This window comes from Argentina silus, assembly GCF_951799395.1.
Source record: "Argentina silus genome assembly, chromosome: Y".
Taxonomy (NCBI): domain Eukaryota; kingdom Metazoa; phylum Chordata; class Actinopteri; order Argentiniformes; family Argentinidae; genus Argentina; species Argentina silus.
Window position 1 is genome coordinate 40633851 of NC_139654.1, and position 20361 is coordinate 40654211.

At 43.1% G+C, this 20361-nt stretch overlaps 2 pseudogenes across 2 annotated transcripts in view; both read left to right on the forward strand.

Annotated features, from left to right (window-relative positions):
- The window catches only part of LOC310824119, a 62843-nt pseudogene extending 46018 nt beyond the window's left edge, over nt 1–16825 (forward strand). The window contains exons 14-15 of the transcript in view: nt 14092–14882; nt 16537–16825. The product of the transcript in view is annotated as an uncharacterized misc_RNA (transcript). The remainder of the gene's footprint in view (nt 1–14091; nt 14883–16536) is intronic.
- Nucleotides 16826–17816: 991 nt separating this feature from the next.
- Nucleotides 17817–20011, forward strand: LOC310824120 (polyadenylate-binding protein 1A-like; annotated as a pseudogene). Its single transcript has 4 exons — nt 17817–18692; nt 18826–19399; nt 19500–19727; nt 19803–20011. The product of its transcript is annotated as a polyadenylate-binding protein 1A-like (transcript).
- Nucleotides 20012–20361: the final 350 nt, after the last annotated feature.

The window sequence follows — 20361 nt, forward strand, 5'->3', positions numbered from 1 at the left end:
TATTGAGAAATATTAGCACCCTGTTTGCAGGAGGGTTGGTCAGCTTGTGTTTGTAGCCCTAGGACTACTGAGCACTTTCTAGTAATTAATAATTTACTAGCTAGTTACCTCGTATAATGATCTGGAACATACCAGTTCTCTCTGGTGTGGGACCAGCACCATATCTAACTATGCGGGTACCAGTTCCCTGTGGTAGCACGTGGGTGTAGCAATGCTGAGGTGTGCTGATATTGTACCTGTTTGTTGCATCGTGCGCTGTATCTAAACTAACCCCACAACTAAGTCAACTAATAAACATGGGTTACGCATATCTTAAACATGCCTGTGTGTGTGTGTGTGTGTGTGTGTGTGTGTGTGTGTGTGTGTGTGTGCGTGCGTGCGTGCGTGCGTGCGTGTGTGCTTGCGTACATGTGTTTTTTCGGGGATGCAGAGAAAGTCTTCCAGCTGTTCCAATGAGTACATCCATCCATCCATCCATCCATACATAGACCTATGCATTTAATTCTGGTTTGTTTATAACTAAGAGGAAGACACATTTATCATCTGATAGAAATTATTTTTATAAAAACAGTTTATTATTGCTATAATAAAAATACATTACTGCAGTGTGCTAAATTTACTAATGTGATGGCCTGTTGACAAATGAGCGATGGATCAAGCATTAGTCCCATAGTACGTTGAATTAATACATGGAGAGGTTAAGCCAGGTCATCAAGAAAGATGTTGCAACACACGCTTACACAAAGAGCTATAGTGGAATAGTACCAGGCTAGGGAGGATAGGCTAGGGAGGACATACCAGAGTAGGTGTCTTATCTCTTACAGAGTGCTGACTCCGCAGCTGGGATGAATGGTGTGATCAGCCCGTGAACAACAAGGGATGCCAAGTCTAAACCATGGTTCCTCCCCAACCAAATAGCCAATCACAATCATTTTGTATACTGTAAATACTTTGTTTGACTGTTTGAATGCATCCATTTTTGGAGGGTTGGTTACAGATTAACAGCTTGCTGACTGTGATTTTCATCGCCAAAAGTGGTCCTTGTACAAGCCTAGAATTCTGACATGTAAATAAATAGCTAAAAGTAAGAAGTAGTTTGTCTTCTCTTCAAATAAAGAACACGTTTTCTCACACATCAAAAACCACTAGTTATCATCAAAAAGGATGGTCACAGTTTGCTAAAAAAGAGTACCTAAAAAGCCTGCAGAGGTCTCGTAAAAGGTATTGTGGACAGATAAGATGAATATTATCATGGACTAGAGTGACAAAAGTTTGGAGAAAAAAGGATCTGCCCAAGATTTACAGCATACCACCTCATCTGTGAAACATGGTGCAGGGGGTGTTAGGTGTGGGCATGTATAGTTGCCATTAGAACTTGCTAACTTGTCTTAATTGATGATTGTACCTGCTGACGGCAGCAGCAGAATGTATTCTGAAGTGCACAGAAACATCTTGTCTGCTTGAGTGCAAGCAAATGCCTCCAAATGCATTGGATGGAGCCACACCATACAATAAAACAATGACCCAAAACACTGCCATAGCAACTAGTGGAAAGATCTTGATTGGCCAAGTCAACCTTCAGATTAAAATTCAATTGAACATGCATTACATTTCCCTAATGATAAGAATTTAGGCAAAAAGACCTCAAAACAAACAACAACTAAAGATGGCTGCAGTACAGGCCTAGCAGAGCATCACCAAAGAAGATGCCCAGCGTCTGGTGGGGTTAGTGGTTTGCAGACTTCAGGCAGTTATTGTCCACTAAATACTAGTGGATTGTCCACTAAATACTAAACATGACTGCTTCATTTGGACATTTGATAAGTCTGTCCCATTACTTTTGGGTACACTGAAATAGGGGGATTATGCATAAAAAGTGGGGTAATTTCTAAATGGTGAAACCAATGTGTATACAAATACCATCAAATAAAAGCTGAGAATCTCTACTTTAACCTTGTAGTAATTGTTTAATTTCAAATCCAAATGTTTGATAAAGTTCTTCATAACCAACATCAGGGAGATGTGACCAGAGAGTGGATCCTGGCTATAAGGGCACACTCTTGCCAACACACATTCTGGTGTGACATGTGGGATGTCTTATTGATCTATGTTGCTTTGGCTGTCTCCATGTGTGGATCATTGTAATCAGGGGTGGGGCTGGCCTGTTAAACACCTGTGCTTTGTTTCATTCAGGGAAAACAAAGAGATTTTTAACATTTCTTTTAAAGAGACAACACACATTTTCTGCCATGCCTGTCAATTGATTTGGCTTTAATCAATGGTTTCTTCTTGATGTTGTGTACATGTTTTCATGCCTATGTCACCTTTCAGAGGAAATCAAGGAACCTATCCAGATCTGATGTCGTATTAGATGAGTCAAACCCTGTCAGAACATAGTTTGCTTTTGCTAGATTCTTTTCTTTTCTTTTGTCTAGTATTGGTATACATGGTCGAAATGATGCACTCATATTTAGTATTTGGTCGACAATACTTTGTATGCACTAACCGTCTGGGACCCATTGACCCCACCAGGTGCTGGGTATTTTCTCTGGTGATATTCTGCCAGGCCAGCCATCTTCAGTTTTTTAGGTCTTTTTGCCCATAATCTTACCATCAGAAAATGAAATGCATGTTCAATAGGATTTAAATCCAAAGATTGACATGGCCAGTCAAGAACTTTCCACTTTTTCGCCCTGAAAATCTCCCTAGTTCCAATGGCAGTATGTTTTGGGTCATTGTCTTACTGTATGACGAAGCGCCATCCAATGAATTTGGAAGCATTGCTTTTACTCGACCAGACAAGATATTTCTGTACACTTCAGAATACATTCTGCTGCTGCTGTCAGCAGTAACATCATCAATTATGATACGTTAGCAAGTTCTAGTGGCAGCTATACATGCCCAAACCATAGCATCCCCTCCACCATGTTTCACAGATGAGATGGTATGCTGTAAACCTTGGGCAGATCCTTTTTTCTCCAAACTTTCCTCTTGCAATCACTCTGATAATATTCATCTTATCTGTCCACAAGACTTTTTTCCACACCTCTGCAGGCTTTTTAGGTACTTCTTAGCAAACTGTAACCTGACTATCCTTTTTAAGGATAACTAGTGGTTTGCATCTTGCAGTAAAGCCTCAGCCATTTGCGATTGCTGAGCTCATCAGTGCTTGATTTTGGCAAGCCTAAGGTTTTGACTATGTTTCAGATTTTTCAGCTTTCACCATTTGTCAATTGCTTTGCTATTGTAATGTATCTCACACCTTGTCCTTTGTTGGGAATGATATTTAAGGAGAGGGACAGCGAGATATTCTTTGAGTTTTGGGTTAGGCCTATCACGGGCATCAAAAAATAAATCTCTACGTTTTTATTTCAAATCCAAAAAGAAGAAAAAATGCTTCACTGTCCCATTACTTACGCACGGTACTGTATAACCTTTTGTGGAAAGGGTTCTACATGGAACCCAAAAGGTTTCTTCAAAGGGACAGTGGAAGAAGAACCCTTTTTGGTTCTAGGTAGCACTTTTTTTCTAAGAGTGCAGGATCTGTGATGGGTCTGTCTGTCTCTATCCACGGTATATTTGCTTGAATGCCACAGCCTATTTAAGTATTGTTGCTGACCATGTGCATCCCTTCATGGCCACAATTTACCCACCTTCTAATGGCTACTTCCAGAATGATAATGCACCATGTCACAAAGCAAAAGTCGTCTTAAACTGGTTTCATGAACATGACAATGAGTTCAGTGTTCTTCAGTGGCCTTCCCAGTCACCGGACCTGAATCCAATAGAACACCTTTGGGATGTGGCAGAACGGGAGATTCACATCTTGAAAGTGCACCTGAAAAATGTACAGGAATTGCGTGATGCAATCATGTCATCATGGACCAGAATCTCAAAGGAATCAATGTCACAAAGAATTGAGGCTGTTTTGAGAGCAAAGGGAGGCTCTACCCAGTATTAGTATAGTGTTCCTAATAAAGTGTTGGGTGAGTGTGTATCTAACTATCTTTGTTTTTGCTGGTCTGTAGGATCTATGATGGCTGTCAGCCCGTCCTGTGTATCATGGACACAGCCATGATCTAAACCATCCTCATCAAGGAATGCTACCATCTTTTCACTAACAGGAGGGTAATACGCTAAATTGAAGTTGTTGTATGGGGAAAAAAACATAAGGGCTTCTTAAATAGATAATATCCTTGTTATTATAGCATTATTAATATTAGGTTAATCTTGCAGTATATAATAATTATTATTTTTCTAGAATTTCTATCTCAACGGGCCTCTGTATGACGCCGTGTTTATCGCTGAGGATGATACATGGAGACGGATCCGCAGTGTCCTGTCTCCCTCCTTCACCAGTGGGCGGATCAAAGAGGTACAGTCCCATCTCTCCTCTCCTTCTTTTATTCATTCCAACAACACAAATAAATGAATGACTAACAACTCTGACGTGTGTGTGTGTTTATGTGATTTGTACTATGTGTATAGTGTGCATTCATTGTTGTTTGTTGTTGTGTGAAGCAGCAACTTTAATTGTCCAAGACAAATTTCTATCCGGGACAATAAAGCATATTTAATCTTATCTTAGATAAGTTCAGTGGTCAGATGACAGAGTATAGAATAATAGTTCATCTTTGGAGTCACTTATTCCTTGACTATATACATAATGTATCCTGTATGAATGTATATTCTCAGGCTATATAAATATTAAAATAATTCCTGTTTCAAACATGATATTAACCCATGTTTTGCACATATTAATCCATGTATCAATCATCATGTTTTTCCATGTATCCTTCCCAACTCAGATGTTCGGGATCATGAAGCAGCACTCTGGTAATTTGGTCAGCAATCTGAAGAAGACGTCCGATAACGAAGAGCCCATTGAACTAAAAGAGTGAGTATTTCTCTCCGAGAAGATAAGGTGAATTTGTAATTTCAGTGAACTCCCCCTTTAATTTTGTGCTCAAGTTTGACATCTTCAGCCCACTGTTCCTCACAGTCGGTAAAACTGCCCCCATATAGCTTTCAGTCTAAATCATTTTGTGCTTAATAAATGAAGCTATCGATTTCATTGATTAGACTGACATACACTGTGGAAACACTCTAATAAGTCCCTTTCTCACACCTACCACCCCATTTCTCCCACTCTCTCCATCGTCATAGGATTGAGCGATCATGAGATCTTGTCCCAGGCGATGATTTTCATCTTTGCTGGCTATGAGACCACCAGTAGCTCTCTGTCCTTCCTGGCCTACAATCTGGCAACCAGCCCTCACATTATGACCAAGCTGCAGGAGGAGATAGACACTGTTTCCCAACAAGGTAACCCCTCTGCAGACTCCTATATAGTACTATTCATGTGGAACAGGAAATATGATAGTGACAGTATTTTAGAGGGTACTGATGAGTGTGTAACCCCTGTGCACTGCAGACTCCTACAGTATATATTACTGTTGCTTTGGAACAGATGGTTAGATAGGTGACAGTATTTTGCAGTGTGCTAATGTGTCTGTAGCATCCCTGTGCAGACTTCTGCCCAGTGCTATTCATTTGAAACACGAAGTAGATAGGTGTTGTTGGAATCTTCAGAATAGTTAAAAGGCCAGTACCTGAGGACCTGAGGGATCTACAGGGTATATACCTTAAAAGCATGTCTGACATGCAGTGGTGTGCGTGACCATAGACTCTAGAATCTAGATCAAGAGAAGGCTGAGTGAGTCACCAATTCTTAGCAGGTGGATTTGGAGCAAATTGGATAAACTGTTCAAAACAGCAATATGAAACTGGAGCTGTGTTCACACTACAGCACTGTTATAACTACAGTGGTGATACAATAGTACACCCTACTGGTCGAAATGAGGAAAAGCTTACGGCACCGGATCCTCAACCGACCAATGGTTGAGCGCTAACCCACCAATGACTTTGTCTTTTCTATTCCTAAATGAACCAGCTGATCAGGTTTTTTTGTTGAATTGAAAGATGTTTTAATATTTTGTTGCGCTCAACTCACCAATCATTGAGCGAGGAATTTCAAACGTCATCTAATTTATACGGCTCCGGAGGCCACTATCGGTGAATCTCATGTACGACGTTACTGTTACTCAGGTAAGTTTTATCCTCTTCATCCTTCGCTAGTTAGACATTTGTTAGGCATGTATAAAGCTGTGCCGATTTTGTCAAAAGATAAAAGATTGTCTGGAAATCAGCAACTGACCATACCATCGTTTGCGGGATTTGGCTTGTTAATGTGTAATGACAACGTATTGACAACCTGTCAGTAGGCTAGCTGGCTAGCGCTAGCAGCTAACGGGTCTGGTGACACGGAGTTGAGAACGAACAAACATCCCATAAAAAGTGTACCCACACACTTAGAACAAGCGCATGGCGAGAGGTCTCATTGCCCGGTTTCGACGTGCCAATGCTCCTGCGCCAAAAGTCTTATATGCAGACAACAACTGCTGTCGGTAAGTTTAATAACAATTCCATTGAAACCTATGATGAAATTGATAATCCAAGTGATGTACATATCAGTTAACTTCATATAATTTTTTTGCAAGACACACATGGATAACACAGTTATAAAAACATGTAACACACGTACACAAAATGTTGACATAATTTCAGCGGTTCATCCTTCCTGGAGAATCTGTTTGGTGACTGGGTGCAGAGGGGTACTGTGGTCAGACTGGACATCCGACCCTGGCTGCACCGCTGGGATGCTGTTGTCATCAAACAGAGCCACGCCAAGTACGGGGTGTTCATGAGTGCCTTGGCAGGTGCGGTGCTCGCCTACAACAAGGCGGACATGATGCTCCTAGTCCAGGCGGTCAGGAGCGGCAACCAAGAGCTGTACGCCAGGTATTCGGACGAGGAGATGATGGCCTTCCTCAAGCCTCACCAGGTCAGGTCGTATGTCAGGCGCATTACCTGTGGGGTTGTGGTAAGTGTGATATTGATCCATGTATGAATTTCATGAATAAGAAGCAAACATACTTGCTTATTTGTCAATATGGATTCAACTGTACTGGACTAAGGTGTCACTCAGATCTAGTTTTGAAAATAAATGTAAGATCATTAGGAGTAACGACTGATTTAACACTGTGACGGCCCGCTGGCCTGTGCCTTTCCCTTCACCATATTTAACCCTCTGTTTGTCCTCGTTGTTTCTGTGAGTGTTCCAGGTGTGCAGTTTGCCTGATTGGAGGTGACAAGCCTTAATTGGGTGCACCCGGCGCGCAGGTTCACCTGACTGTTTAAAAGCTCTGGCTCCTCCTCCTCCTTCGGCAGACTCTACCTGCAGCAGACACTGCCTACGCCGCTGGTCTTGGCCCAGCATTGGCGTGTCATGCTGTTTCCTTTGTTTTGCCTTTGCTATCTTTTGTCTTTGTCATTTGGATTTGGTGCAGACGTTTTGTGCATTTGTTTGTTTGATAATTGCACCATATGGGAAAATAAAGCCAGTTTTGTTATTGGTAAAACCTACTCCGTCCATCAGTTGTGTTACACTCATTCTAGTTGTGACAACACTCAAAGCTGAGAATATATATGTTACAGGAGACCGCTTTGGTGATTGAGTCCATCATTGCCGAGTTCAGGGGACCAGCAGGCCTTGACATTGACGGAATCCACCTGTTCAAGTCGACAGAGGCAGTTGATGCTCACTGGGCAACTGTAAGCAAGCATCTCAGTTGCATGCAGGTGGGTTAATGTCTTTGCAGTCATCTTGTGTCATTATAAAACCATTCAAACTTGTATGGCAACATTTCAAAGGACACCAGAATAAATAAGGAACTTGCAATTCGTTGTGCTTTACAGGATCCCCCTGGCATACAGCTGTATGTTTCTGTGAAGGTGGTGGTGCTGAATGGCGTTCGGCTGAACAAGCACAGGTGCCGGCGAGGCAGTAACTCTTTGGAGGGGTTGCACGCACACCTGTACAATGACATTCCTTCACAGAGATGTGGGATTATGCCATTCCAAGTGAGTAATTTAAAAAAAAAAAAACACTTCGATATAGCGTAGTTTCAATGATGCATTTTATTTCACAGCTTTAGTCATCACTTCTAAGCATATCCAATAACAGTCAAAATGGTCATGTGTTTCAGGTATACCTGATGGCCTTTGCTGTGCAGTGGAACAACCACCCGCTGTGTCGGCAGCACCCGTACTCCTGGTTCTTCCTGCACAGCCACAGGCTCCCTCCATCATATTTCGTGGGCCATCATGCAGTCAGAGCTTTGTACCTGTGGCACAGCCCCCTGCACCAACAACCAAGCCATACATGCCTAATAAGTCCTTGCGGCCATGTGGGGCTTGCCAAGTGCCTCAGTGTGGTGGGCAGCGTAAGAGGTACACACCCTCCAAAGACAAAGCAGCTGGAAGCTTCCAGAAAATCTTCTCCTATTGCCCGGCAACTAGAAAATCCACTACCTCTGGTTTTGAAGATGTTGTGTACGATAGTTTTGAACACTTCAAAAGTGTGGTGGATGAAGCATGCCGAGTTAGAAAAGAGGAAAAACTATTTAAAAATACCTGTGACTTACCTGTGTGATGCCACTTCTCCTATGCCATCTTTAAGAGAGAGAAAGAAAGAGAAAAAAAGCTTGTTTTTGTTTGTTTGTTTGAGTCAAAGTGTTTCAAAGTGTTTTAGCAAGTAGAGCAATACAGTCAGCCTATTTATTTATATTGTAGTTAAAATGCACTTTGTAGTTTAATTAAAGAATGTTCTTGTCTTTTTTTATTATTTATATTGTAGTTAAAAATGCACTTTGTAGTATCTTTTTTATACAAACATGTTCTGGTCTATGTCCAATATCCGGTCCAATCTAACCTCTGTTTCAATCTAACACAATTAATTTACATACCCTTTATTGTTAGTTTATGTTCAATTAACCTGTGTTTTTGTCATGCGTGTCCTCGTGCTGTTTGTATGTCTTTGTCAGCTTCATGTCTTTGTGATGTTTGTATGTCTTTGTCCGCTTCATGTTTAACAAAAGTTTGCCAAAAAAACACACACAAAAAATGTAACAGAGAGGAATGGCTTGAGCATTTGTTGCTTGGTGACCTGTGTCTTTGGATAATCTTGTAGTTCTTTATTGGGCTTTGGCCTGTACAAAGCTATTGTGAATTTGTATCTTATGTGTTCTCAATTATTAATGTTTTTGTGTGCATGTCCTTGTGATGTTTGTATGTCTTTGTCAGCTCCATGTTTAACTAAATGTTTACAAATGTTTGTAAATGTTTGTCTCTCGTCATCTCACTCATGGCCTGTACCTTGACGTGGTGAGTGGGCTTTCAACTAAACAGGTCTGCCTACTTATGTTTGTGTGTCATAAAAATAATATATCTGTGCCCCATACATGGAATCTGAGTGCATATGTAGTAAATGGAAAAATGTGCATGTTGAAACCTTTACATTGGGTTCTTTGTAAATTTTGAATGCATTTTCGTTTCACAAAATGCACTGTTCTCATGTCTTATTCAGTAACTGTTGGTGACCATCTGCGGCATTTTAGCAACCACACTCTCGCAGTTCGTTGGGACGAAACACATTCTAGTTAAAGAATAAAACTGTAATACTATTTGGTAATTTGTGAATAACATTTTTAAGTAAAAATATAAATAAAAGTATTATGAAAGTATTTAAACTATTTTGGAATCTCTGTATGCTTGGGTTTCAGAAAAAAAGAGGAGGGTGGGACATGTCAAAAATGATTGTAGGTCAAACACCTAGAGTATAAGCTCTAAGAAAATACTTTTACCAACACCCAGTTTATTAATTATGGGCTGCATGGTAAGTAGGATGGTGGGGCATATCTCATGTCACACATCATAACACGAGGTGCAAGCATTCAGAAATGGTATGGTTTGTATGATCAGTTTCCCCTTATAAAGGGGAAATACACTATGGTATTTTTTGGTCAAAGCAATGCATCAATGGTGATCAAGTATTATAGACTACAATTTACTCTGACTCCTGTGAGAAAATGTGTTCTTTATTTGAAGAGAAGACAAACTACTTCTTACTTTTAGCTATTTAATTATATGTCAGAATTCTAGGCTTGTACAAGGACCACTTTTGGCGAAGAAAATCACAGTCAGCAAGCTGTTAATCTGTAACCAACCCTCCAAAAATGGATGCATTCAAACAGTCAAACAAAGTATTTACAGTATACAAAATGATTGTGATTGGCTATTTGGTTGGGGAGGAACCGCGGTTTAGACTTGGCATCCCTTGTTGTTCACGGGCTGGTCACACCATTGTCCTATCTGCGGAGTCAGCACCCTGTAAGAGATAAGATACCTACTCTGGTATGTCCTCCCTAGCCTGTCCTCCCTAGCCTGGTATTATTCCACTATAGCTCTTTGTGTAAGCGTGTGTTGCAACATCTTTCTTGATGACCTGGCTCAACCTCTCCATGTATTAATCCAACTTACTATGGGACTAATGCTTGATCCATCGCTCATTTATCAACAGGCCATCACATTAGTAAATTTAGCACACTGCAGTAATGTATTTTTATTATAGCAATAATAAACTGTTTTTATAAAAATAATTTCTAACACTCCAATAAGATTAGTAGGTTGACCTCGAATGTAGTTTATCAACTAATAACACATGAGTAAGGCTAAGAAGGGCTACGGAGGAAAGAGATATGAATGGTGGTTTATTTAACAGTTACCAATAACCTTAAATGTGACCAAGTAAACCAAATGAAAGAAATCAAGTTACATAGGTTAAAACCAGATAAAACAGAGAAGTTGTCTTTGTGTCTTCTCCCAGACTCAGAGGTGTCAATATGCATTGCTAATTAGATTGTGCTGGCTGCACCCCCTGGGTGGTCATTACAATGAGTCGTGTGAATGGCTCAAATGTCATCCAGACAAAGTGAGAGTGCATTAAATACATTCTTACACCCTTTATGTACACTTTTCCACCTAAATATATCAATCTCATCAATCTACATCAACTCAAACTATGCAAATAATGCAAACAACATTCAGCAGCCAAGTGGATTTCAATCAATTCTTATACATGACATTTCTGTAAATAAAACTTGAGGCCAGTGAACACCAGGGGGCGTCCTTCTTTCTGATCAATTTTCGTCCGATCCCAGGTTGAGCAATAGGGACTTGGGGGGGTCATGAGCCGTTCCCAGGCGGTCTCCCATCCAAGTACTAACCCGGCGCGACCCTGCTTAGCTTCCGAAATCAGACGAGATCGGGTGTGTTCAGGGTGGTGTGGCCGTAAACGGAAGCTACAGCCCTCTATACTGTATATAAAGTCAAGGAAAGGAGACGCCCGCCACTTTACAACACAAACAATACTGTAGTTGATACGCAGAAGGCAGGGAGTTATCACGGAAAACACCAAAACTGCAATTAACATTGCTTTACCACTCGACAGCTCATAGTTCATAGTTGTCAGTCTAGAACAGGGGTGTCAAACTCATTTTCACCCCCGGCAACATCAGCATCATGGTTGCCCTCAAAGGGCCGGTTGTAACTGTAAGACTGTATACATGTTACTTCTCCTTAACATATTGTAACAAATAACTCTGCATTTGATTATTATTTATTCAAGTGTACAAATATTGTACATGCATTTACATAAATGTAAAAATATATGTAAGCACATTGCACTGTTATTATAACATAAAACCCTTTAATTTATCAGGTTAAGAAACCCACATTACTCCATCAATCAAAGATCAAACTTTTCAAGTGAATAACAAAGACAAATATGATTAAACAAGTTATTACAAATCAACTTTTTAAAAAACTTTTTTTGTCACAGTTGAGAAGGGCAGAACTATGGTAGAACAAATAATTGTGAGCTGCTAAAACATGTGGCACATGTGTGGCATTTAACAAAAACAAATAGCTGTAGACAGCCTTACAGAGGGCATACCTCCAACTAATGAGTGTACTCCTTCATCACTGACACTGCCTGTAACACAGAAGACATCGGTTTTTCTCCTTGAAGCAAAAACATGTATTCGCCTTCCCACCTTTCATTAAATTGCCTTCCCTCTGCATCGACTTTTCTCTTCTTGGACATTTTGGGATTATTTGTAGATCTTTTTCATATCCATCACCGGTTTAGTCAAACGCTGATATGCGATCTAGCGGCAGGATCCCGTCATTTCGCGGGTCGCAAATTTCACATGCATTGTGGGAGATGGAGTTCATGGTCACTGTACGCTATAAAGCAGCGTAGACTTTTATTTTAAGACAATTATGTACTTTTTAAGCTCTCGCGGGCCACATAAAATGACGTGGCGGGCCGTATTCGACCCGCGGGCCTTGAGTTTGACACATGTGCGTTAAACCGATCAAATACCTGCTTGAGTGGAGCTCCAAAAAGTTTTCTTCAATATTGCAAGCTGGCATAGTCAACAACTCTCTGAAAAATAGTCCTACCAACCCCCAAGAACTACTGGCAACAACACTTGATTGATAACGAATAGTCTGTCCCGTACCCATGCACGTACACACTCACTCCTACACACACACACACACACACACACACACACACACACACACACACACACACACACACACACACACACACACACACACACACACACACACACACACACACACACACACACACACACACACACACACACACACACACACACACACACACACACACACACTCCTATTACACAGTCAGGCTCTGTGGAAAGTTGAAGTAAAAATAGGCTCCTTATTCTCCCCTCACAGCTGCTAAGATGATGTTCCACCTGGAATCCACCCTCCCGGGGGGGGCGCGAGTAGGCTACAGGATGGCAGGGGAAAAAAACACGAAAAAACACGGACTCACTGGCTATTAGTAGACATACAAAGGAGATGCAACAGATTCCCCCCATGTCGAAATGCAAGTGGTTGGACTATTATAACACACAAACAAATCAACCACACAGTTTCATTTCAAATCTACCAATACAGGGGGTAGTATTTTGAGCCTGTGACGCGACGTCACGTAAGTGCTACTATATAAGCGTCCGCACACGCGTCGTAGCTCCATTCACTCTAGTCTAGTCTCTTGCCAAGTTCGCTTGTGCCAGCTCTCGCTAGTCTATCTGTTATCGATATCGATTTACTTAGGCCTATACTTCAAAACCCAAACAGTCTTTTTAAAGACTAACCCCACAAACAGTCTTTTTAAAGATTATCCCCATCTCAGCCATAGCCAAATTAACTGCTAGGCGTGCACTTAGCTAACTAGCTAGCAACTTTTTCACCGTGTTGCAACACAACTATACGACCCACGCGACTAAGACACACACACACTCACCCACTCACTCACTCACAAAGGACTACAATTGTTAAGTCTTAAAATAAAATCTGCATTGCCTGCAAAATCGTTATTGTGTACTGTTGTATTAAAGATCGTGCCTAAGTCCCGACTGATTAGCCCCCGATACTAGTCTCTCAACATAGCCACACACACGCACACATCGTTACATCATAGCATAAACTTTATTGAAAACACAACTAATCCACATCCAAATTATTTCAAAACCAAACAAAAATGGGGAGATTTCTTGTGAGGACCAACAAGGCAACCGACGCACCACCAGCTGCAAAAAAGCTTTGAAGGTACGATGAAGCATACCTGCAGTTTGGGTTTACAGTCACGGCTGATCTGAGACCTCAGTGTGTCGTGTGTGCCGAGGTGCTGGCAAACGACAGCATGAAGCCATGCAAACTAAAAAGGCACCTCGAAACAAAGCATGCTGGCATTAAGGATAAACCGGCTGAATATTTTAAAAGAAAGCTTGATGGCCTCCATCAGCAACAGGCAACCATTTCAATGCACAGCACTGTGTCTAAACAGTGTTTGGAGGCATCGTATGCAGTGGCCAAAAGAATAGGTAAACTGGGTAAACCGCATACAATTGCCGAGACTCTCATTTTGCCGGCCGCGCAAGACATGTGCAGAATAATGATAGGAGAAGCCAAACTCGGTACAGTACCACTGTCCAATGACACAGTCGCTAGGAGAATTTCAGACATGATAATGATATCAGAGAGCAACTGATAGAGTTCATAAAAAAGAGTCCTTACTACGCGCTGCAGCTGGACGAATCCACTGATATTGCTGGGCAGGCCCAGCTCCTCACCTATGTCAGGTATCTGCGGGACAAGGCGATTGAGGAGGATGTCCTGTTTTGCCGGCCTCTTCAGTCGCACACTACAGGAGAAGCCATCTTCAATGTCCTCGATATATTTATCAATGAAAATGGTTTGGCTTGGGACCGATGCGTTGGCCTATGCACGGATGGTGCGCGGGCAATGACGGGCCGTGAGCGTGGCCTAGCTGCTCGCGTTCAGCAAGTAGCTCCACTTGTGAAATGGACACATTGCATGGTCCATCGCGAAGCACTAGCTGCTAAAAAAATGCCGGTTCTCTTTGACTCCGTGCTGAACCAATCCGTGAAAATGATGAATCTCATCAAATCACGGCCGTTAAACTCTCGCTTGTTTGGGGTCCTCTGCCAGGAGATGGGGTCAGGGCACGAACAGCTGCTTCTGCACACTGAAGTTCGCTGGCTCTCCAGGGGGCGGGTGTTACAGCAGTTGTATGAGCTGCGAGAGGAGGTGAAGTGGTTTTTGACAGAAATCAAATCAGATCTGGCGAAGCATCTGGATGACACTATGTGGCTTGCGTCTCTGTCCTATTTGGTCGATATATTTGACCGCTTGAATGGCCTCAACCTGTCTTTGCAAGGCCGCGAAACTCATATTTTGCTCCTCGCAGACAGAGTGGACGCCTTCACACAAAAACTTGACCTCTGGCGTGGCCGCATCAGTCGAGGGAACTGCGACATGTTCCCCAGCCTTGCAGACTTTATCACTGATGCAGGCACGTCACACGATTTCTCCTCTCTATTTCAATCAGCGTCTGAGCACCTGTCAGCAATGAGAAAACAATATGCGACGTACTTTAAAGAGGATTATCGCTCTTTTGCGTGGGTTCGAGATCCATTTGTGTGCACAGCAAACGAGCTGTCAATTGATATGCAGGAACAGCTTATTGAGCTGAAGAGTGACAGTAGGCTGAAGGAACTCTTTACCTCCTGCCCTCTTTCGTCATTCTGGGCAGCATTGATGCAGGAATACCCTCAACTCTGTGACGTCGCCTTGAAGATTCTCCTCCCTTTCGCGTCGACATATTTGTGTGAGGCAAGATTCTCAAAAATTACTGCACTCAAAATGAAATACCGCAATCGTGCACAAATCGAGGATGATTTGAGGCTATGTTTATCAGACATTGCGCCAAGAATTGAGGATCTTTGCAAGGCAAAGCAGGCTCAGGTCTCACATTAAAATCGCCTACCTGCAAGCTTCTGTAAAAAATGCAGATGATATGCCTACTAATAGGCCTAGTAATAATAACAATAATAAAGCATGAATTCATATCAGAGGTCTGGTGCCAATTCCCAATTATAGCAATAGCCTAGTAATGATAATAGGCCTACTGATGATGATAATAATAATAACAACAACAACAATAAAGCATGTAACCTCATATAATTATATAGCAATAGCCTAGTAATGATAATAGGCCTACCACTACTCATAATAATAATAATAATAATGCCTGCAAGCTCACATTAGAAATCTATCTATCTATGCAAGGTGGTGTAGTGGGGGTGGCGCCGGGAAGGGGGGGGGGTGGCGCCGGGAGGAGGGGGGGCCCCAACTGCAATGAACCAGCTTTAGGGGGGCCCAGCTTGCAAAAGGTTGAGAACCCCTGGTGTAGACTACTGCAATAGCCTTCTCTCTGGTCTCCCCCAGAAAAGTATTAAACACCAACAGTTAGTTCAGAATGCGGCTGCAAGGGTATTGACTCACACAAAAAAGAGAGACTACATTATCCCAGCACTCCGTACACTACACTGGCTGCCTGTGAGCTTTAGAATAGATTTTAAGGTTCTTCTTCTGGTTTTCAAAATGGTGAAAGGTTTAGCACCAAGATACTTGGGTGATTGCATTCAGGAATATGTCCCTAATAGAACCCTTAAATCCTCCACTGCCTCTCTCTTAGTGACTCCAAACCATAAGAGAAGCGGTGAGGCGGCTTTTAGCTGCTATGCCCCTAAGCTTTGGAACGCCCTACCAGGCCATATCAGAGAGGTAGAAACTCTTAACACCTTTAAGAAACAAAACACACTAATTTAAACTTGCCTTCTGTAACAATGTCCGTGATACACAGAGGCAGACGCAGTGGTGTAGTGAGGGAAAGGTCCCGTTTATTCATAAAGTCAGTTCGTTGGCTTTCCAGCCTCCTCAAAACACTCGGCGACTTCCCAGTCGCCGTTCTCCTGCCAAACAGAGGCACACACATCTTAAACCATTTAGTCAACGAGGCTTCATTTGCAACAGGTGTGCAACGGAGCCTCGCCGACATAACCCTGGCCACGGTCCTGTAGCTCCCTCTACAGGCCGAACGCTGCATGTCCCCCCACACCTTCACACACATCACATCGCCCACCCTCGATGATCTACACTCTCCGCCAGCAACAGCACCATCAGTATCAGTACCAGCAACACCACCAGCACCAGTACCAGCACAAGCCCTGGCCAACAACTCCAACACCAGCACCAGCACAAGGACCAGGAGAGGAGCAACACCCCGCCCCAACAGGGAAGTTCACTGCACCTTCCCTCACACACACACTGCCTTACTAACCCCTTGCCTACACCACCAGAGCAGCAGTGCACACACTCCACGACCCAACCCATCGACTCCAGATCAAGCCCCGGTCCCAGCCAGCATCACCAGCACCAGCCAAGGACCCTGAGTTGATCAACACTTCCTTTCTACCCTGCACCATTCTACACCTTCCCTACACAAGTTCCCTAAACCAGACCCCCCTCCCACAGGGCGGCACTGACTGAGTTGCTGTCTGCTGTGATGTCACGTCAGATCGGGATGTCCCACACTCATCATGACAATTTGTATTTTGTACTTTTTGCCTGCCCAAACTCGACATCTATTGCACGCCTGACCGTCCTGGTAGGGGGATCCCACTCTGAGTAGCCCCTCCCAAGGTTTCTTCCATTTTCTTTTTTTTCTTTGGGAGTTTTTCCTCGTCCTCTGCGAGGGTCTAAAGTTGGGGGGTGTTGTGTCTTCTATTGTACTATTGTTTCTCTGACTTTTTATGTACAGCACTTTGAGTTGCAGTCTCTGTACGAAAATGTGCTCTATAAATAAATGTATTATTATTATTACAAACCATAAAAGAGTAAAAGAAAAAGGGAAACAGCTAGAAGAAATATCTGAATGTTTGTCAATCCTACATCTGAAGCTCGATGTCTATACAGTGTTTGCAAAGTGTAGGAAAAAGTTATTTAAACATTTTACAATGTGCTGTATGTGTCTATGTTGAACAGTTGTTTAGAGAATCAACAAACAAATGTCTGTTAGTTCAATTAATAGTGTTGTTATGTTTTAAATGTTTCAACTTCTATCAAAGCTTCCTATGAAATGATACTTTCAAAGAAGGCCCTGCCACCATGGTTGGACCCAGGGCCGTAGCTACAAAATGGACCCTGGCTGTGGTCTGTGAGGTAACAATGACTGGAGTTTGAATTTTTCAAAAACATTACACACAACACATACAGTCGTCAAGGATGTCACAATGTGATGACATAACGCAGCTGGGGTTCTAAAATCCAGCTACAGTACTCCTGACATTCATTTACCTGCAATTCCTCTGTGTAGAGCAAGATAGGTAGATGTTATTTGTTCTTTTCACAGTTTTTTAAACTTTTGCTGTCTGAAAGGGCCATCAGACATGAATCCTAGTGCGCCCATTCAATCAATGGCCTCCTTGTATGTAGGAGATCTCCACAGGGACACCACTGAGGGAATGCTGCATGTGAAATTCAGCCCTTGTGGTCCAATCATCTCTATAAGAGTGTGCAGGGACATGATAACACACCAATCTCTTGGGTATGCCTATGTCAACTTTCAACAGCAAGCTGACACAGAGCGTGCCCTGGACACCATGAACTTTGATGATGTCAATGGAAGACCTATACGCATCATGTGGTCTCAGCGTGACCCTTCTCTGAGGAATAGTGGGGTAGGCAACATCTTCATTAAGAATTTAGTGGAGACTTTTGACAGCAAGGACCTCTACGACAGGTTCTCTGAGTTTGGGGACATCCTTTCCTGCAAGGTAGTATCTGATGAGAATGGCTCTAAAGGCTATGGCTTTGTGCAGTATAATAGACAGGAGGCTGCTGAGAGAGCTATTAAGAGACTCAATGGAACGTTATTGAATGACAGAAAAGTGTTTATTGGACACTTCAAATCTTGCAAAGAACGAGAGGCTGAACTTGGATGCAGGGTCTGAGAGTTCACTAACGTGTACATCAAAAACTTTGGAGAGGATATGGATGACCAGCGCCTTAAGGAGAGGTTTGAGAGATTTGGACCAGCCCTGAGCATCCGTGTCATGACTGATGACACTGGTAAGTCCATTGGTTTTGGATTTGTCAACTTCCAAAGGCATGAGAATGCCAAGAGGGCCATTGATGAGATGAATGGCCGGGAGATAAATGGGGGGCGGGTCTATGTGGGCCGCGCCCAGAAGAGAGGAGAGCGCCAGACTGTGCTGAAGCGCCAGTTTGAGCAAATGAAGCAGGGCCGCAGGACCAGATACCAGGTGTGTGTATAAGAAAAAAAGATTTAAAAAAAAAAAGACTATATAAGAAAAAGAAGTTGATAGTCTTGGTAAACATTGTTGATGTATTTGAGACATGAAAAATATCTCACTAAACAGGGTTTCTCTCTAGCAGGGTGTCAATCTGTATGTGAAGAACTTGCATGATCGCCTGGATGATGAGCAGCTGCACAAAGAGTTCTCCCACTTTGGAACAATCACCAGTGCAAAGGTGATGATGGAGGGTGGACGCAGCAAGGGATTTGGCTTTGTGTGCTTCTCCTCCCCTGAGGCAGCCACCAAGGCTGTGACTGAGATGAACGGCCGTATCGTGGCCACCAAGCCCCTGTATGTGGCCCTGGCCAAGCGCAAGGAGGAGCGCCAGGCTCACAGAACCAACCAGCACATGCAGAGGATGGCCAGCGTCTGTGCCGTTCCCAAACCAGGCATCAACCTCTACCAGGTTGCTCCCCCACCTGGATTCTTCATGGCAGCCATTCCACAGGCCCAGAACTGTGCTGCCCCTTACTTCACCAACCAGCTGGCTCAGCTGAGACCCACTCCTTGCTTGGCTACCCAGAGTGTGAAACCTCAACACTTCCAAAACATGCCCAACACCATGTGTCTATCGGCTCCCAGGCCTCAGATCTTCAATGCTATGAAGGCCACACTCTCCCAGGTGCCCCGTATGATGACCTCTCAGCGCATAGGTCAGTATATTTAGTGAAGCAACGCTGCTCATAGACACAATACCAATATGCCAGTATTTGCCATGAATATCCCTTTGATTATGATGATCTTCCCTCTCAGCTACCCAGGCCTTAAGACAGCGCCCTGCCAGTGCAGATGCAGCTACAGCCAGGATCCGCGTCGTGCCCCAGAACAAGTACACAGCTGGTGTACACTACTCCCAGCAGCACATGGCTCCCCAGCCACAGGTCCTCATGCAGCAGCCTGCTGTCCATGTCCAGGACCTGGAGCCTCTGATTGCCTCCATACTGGCTGCCATTCCCCATGAGGACCAGAAACAGACGATAGGTGAGTCTGCTTGTTTGTTTCTATGGATCCCCATTAGCTGTTACTGTTACTGATATTTATTCTCCCTGCCTCCAGGTGAGCGTCTCTTCCCATCTGTCCACAACATGCACCCCAGCATCGCTCCCAAGATCACCGGCATGCTGCTGGAGATGGACAACTGTGATCTTCTCCACATGCTGGAGTCTCCAGAGTCCCTGCACTCCAAGGTGGATGAAGCTGTCGCTGTGCTGAAGGCCCACTGGGCTGAGGAGGCTGCACAGAAATCTGGCCACATCCCAGCTTGAGGTCCAAGCGGCTAACACAAAAAATCATATCCGGACTTTGAAACCTACTTCACCAATAAAAGTATTCTTGCATTGAAAAAATATTGAAAAATTAAAAAATGATTTCATTACAAAATGAAAATGATTGACTCAGCGATGTCTAGAAAAGGTTAAGCTGTACCTCAATGATAAAAGTAAAAGCCCTGGTTGGACCAGATAGACCAACAACGCACATCCCAGTTGGGCATGAAACAGTGGATGTGAATGAACAACTAGATCATTAAACAGTTGTACTTTTACTTTTATGGCCCAGCTAGCCACATTCCATCAATTCCAATGTCATGATTTTGTCTTCACAGAATAATGTGAAA